The sequence below is a fragment of the Elephas maximus genome, chromosome 3, assembly GCF_024166365.1.
Source record: "Elephas maximus indicus isolate mEleMax1 chromosome 3, mEleMax1 primary haplotype, whole genome shotgun sequence".
NCBI lineage: Eukaryota > Metazoa > Chordata > Mammalia > Proboscidea > Elephantidae > Elephas > Elephas maximus.
Genome location: NC_064821.1, coordinates 43,204,374 through 43,208,020, shown reverse-complemented (window position 1 = coordinate 43,208,020; position 3,647 = coordinate 43,204,374). Strand labels below are relative to the sequence as shown.

The window sequence follows — 3,647 nt, the reverse complement described above, 5'->3', positions numbered from 1 at the left end:
TCATTTGTTCGTCCGTTAATTAACCTGAGTAATGTGCGTAGAGGGCTTATGTGAGCAGGCAGGGTGCTGAGTGTTAAAGTTTGCCCACAATTTACTGGACCAGCTCCAAAGACGGAGACTGGGTGAGCTCCATGATGCCCAACTAGTTAGGTTCAGGGCTATCAGTTAGAATTTATTTTAGCTGCAAGTAATAGAAAAACTCAAAGTAACAGTTGCTTACACAAGAACCGTTTTATTTCTTCTTTTGAGGGCGGCTCAATGGCTCTGTTGTATGAAGTTCCAGGGACCATGGCTCTTTTTGTCTCATTGCTCTCCTCTCTCTGATTTCCAGTCCCAAGTGTCCTCATGGTCCAATACGGCTGTTCCAGGTCCAGTCATTTCATCTACATCCCAGCTGTTAGGAATTAGGAAGCTCCAAAGAAGAGCACACTCCTACCCTTTTAAAGTCACTTCCTAGAAGCTGCACACCTCATGTCTACTGATAGTCCACTGGCTCTAACTCAGTCACATGGCCACATCCTGCTGCAAAGGAGCCTGGGAAATGCAGTTTTTATCCTGGGTAACCTTACCAAAAACAAACAAATAAACCTGTTGCCTTCTAGTTGATTCCAACTCATAGCAACCCTATAGAACTGACCCACCGAGTTTCTACGGAGTGGCTGGTGGATTTGAACTGCCAACCATTTGGTTAGCGGCCACTGCATCTCCAGGGCTCCAAAAGTCTACAGCACCCAGTATTCCCAGGTGTCTCCCATCCAAGTACTAACCAGGCCCAACCCTGCTTAGCTTCCAAGATCAGAAGAGATTGAGCAAGTTCAGGATGGTATGGCAGTAGCTGGGTAAACCTATGTCCCACTAAATTTGGAAGAACGTCTCATTAAGGAGGAAGGGAGACAACCAGAAGCCACAGCTATTATCTTACATATCCTCATATGTAGCAAGCAACCCGTAAACATTACTCCTAAGAAAACTCAGCTGCCATGCCAAGGAGCAGCCATTTAATCAAATGAATGATACCCCATTAAAATAAATAAATAAATCCGTTGCCTTGGAGTAGATGCCAACTCATGGAGACCCCACGTGTGTCAGAGTAGAACTGTGCTCCATAGGGTTTTCAATGGCTGATTTTTCAGAAGTAGATCGCTAGACCTTTCTTCCGAGGCATCTCTGAGCAGGCTCAAACCTCCGATGTTTCAGTTAGCAGCCAAGCGTGTTAATCATTTGCACCAACCAGGGACTCCAATTCCCCATTAATGAGATAATAGTGGGTTTACTAGGCAGACATTCCAGTTAAAACGGTTACACTTATCAGGGTCTTGCTTAATTTTCTTCGTGAACATGAATCACAAAATTAAAAGCTTTAAAAAGGGTGTGGGGAGGACACTAGTTTAAAGGAATGAGTTTGGTGGAAGGAATGTCAGACACTGAGGACAGACAAGTGGGAGAGATGTTTAGGGACAAGGCCTCCTGGGCCTCACAGGACAGCCACATCCCAACCCTGGCCACTGAGAGTGGAGACATGGGTTCCTGCCTCTGGGGGTCTTCTGGAAAGCAGAGCTTCTTGGTGAAATCTCTCTCTCCCCATCTCTCTCTCTCCCCGCATTGCGCCCTCTCTCTCTCTCTCTCTCCCTCCCTCTCTCTCTCTCTCTATATAGAATATATTGTCCCAGTCTAGTCCCATATTGGGGCAGTGGTGGCTCAGAGGTAGAATCCTCACCTTCCATGTGGGAGACCCAACTCCCAGCCAATGCACCTCACGTGCAGCCACTACCGGTCCGTCAGTGCAGGCTTGCATGTTGCCATGATGCTGCACAGGTTTCAACGGAGTTTCCAGACTAAGATGGACAAGGAAGAAAGGTCTGGTGATGAAAATCTGTGGTTGAAAACCTTATGGATCCCAGTGATCCAATCCACAGGACTGGGCCACATCTTGTGCCATTGTGCATGGGGTAGCCATGAGTCAGGAGCAGACTCAATGGTAGCTAAAAATAAGTCCCATGCTATGACGAAGAATTAAAAACAGATTACTTTAAACAACAACATAAATGCCAGGATGATGTTTCTGAACTAAAATAAAGGAAAGAGCAGTAGGATAATGTCATTCCCTGGTATAAGAGCTGAGGGGCCTTGGAGGGTCACTGTCCCAGGCTGGCTGGTCTCCCTGAGCTGTGGAGGGTGTCAGTGGAGATATTTGGAGCCTCCCCTAAGTTGTGTTTGGGGCTGAGGCAGGAAAGCTCACTCCGTTGCCCTCAGTAACACTGGCATTTGTGGGATCTCACAAGCTCATCCATGGAAAAAAATCTCACAGAGGAGCCAGCTTTGCAGCCTCAGCCCGTCCTGTCCTGTCCCCAGGGAGGAAGCTTTGCAGAGAGGGCCTGGCTTAAGCCTGCGGAATGAGGAGTTAAAAGGCTCCGGAAACCTCCAGCAAATGGCCAAAGAACGTCATCCAGCGTGCATCCCCCTCCACCAAGATCCTGAACAAAATCAATACTGAGCTCAGGGGAAGGCTGAGCCTGGGATTAGCTCTAATTGTGATCTTGAGAACATTTTTCAGGCTCCGAGGGTTTGTGTTCTCCTGAGATCAGGGAGGGATGACAAGCCCCCAGACCAGTTCCTCGGCTGCATGAGGTCACCAATTTACTCCAGTAAAATTATACCCACAAAGGCTCAGGCTCAGGGAGGTGGGCCGGGCTGCTCTGCAGAGCAGTTGGGGCCTTTGATTCTTCTCAAGCTATTATAAAGGGCCCCTTTCTCATTCCCCGCAAAAAAAAAAAAAATTTTTTTTTTTTTCTCATTCCCAAAGCATGATGGGGATTCGGGCTGGGGGTCAGCCAGGGTCATGACAGCAAGACCACGCTAGAATCTTAGCAGGCCTGACTCAGACCAGACTGTTTCCATAAGAGATGTCGCCTGTCCGATCCTGCTGTCTTTGTGTGTGTGTGTGTGGTGGTGGGGCGCTAATGTGCCTCTTGACTTCCCTTAGCCCTCTCCCCTTGCCATCAGACATAGCCTGAAATTTTCCTTCTGAACTTCACCCCTGTCCTTCAACACTTTGATTCCAGCAAGGTTCACACCAACCAGACCACCCTGAACCCCTAGTCATTGTCAGAAGTTTCCATACAAGCTCCCTGTCTGCTGTAGCAAAAACGGCAAACTGGAAGGCCTAAAACAACAGAAATGCTCTCTCACAGCTCTGGAGGCCAGAGGTCCGAAATCAAGGTGTCAGCAGAGCGATGCTCTCTCAAGGCTCCGGGGGAGGATCCTTCCTTGTCTCTTCCAACTTCTGGTCTTATGGCCACATCACTCCAGTCTCTGCCTCTGTCTTCACCTTGCCTCTGCTTTGTATTCCCGTGACTCGTAAGGACACCTGTCATTAGATTTAGAGCCCACCTGGGTAATCCAGGATAATCTCATCTCAAGATCCTTAACTTGATGATAGCTGCAAAGACTGTTTTTCCAAACGAGGTCACATTCACAGGTTCCTGGTGGACCTATCTTTTGGGGGCCCCTATTCAGCTCACCACAGTTTGCGTATACCCACTGCCGTCTAGTCAATTCTGGCTCATAGTAGTTTTATAGTATAAATGCAGGGCTGAGAGCAGACGCTGGGGGCGCAGGACAGGTCTGGAGGCCTCGGAGTCATCTCA

At 48.3% G+C, this 3,647-nt stretch overlaps 1 pseudogene; it reads right to left on the bottom strand.

Moving 5' to 3' along the window:
* Positions 1-719: 719 nt before the first annotated feature.
* LOC126074196 (uncharacterized) lies at positions 720-837 on the bottom strand (annotated as a pseudogene).
* Positions 838-3,647: the final 2,810 nt, after the last annotated feature.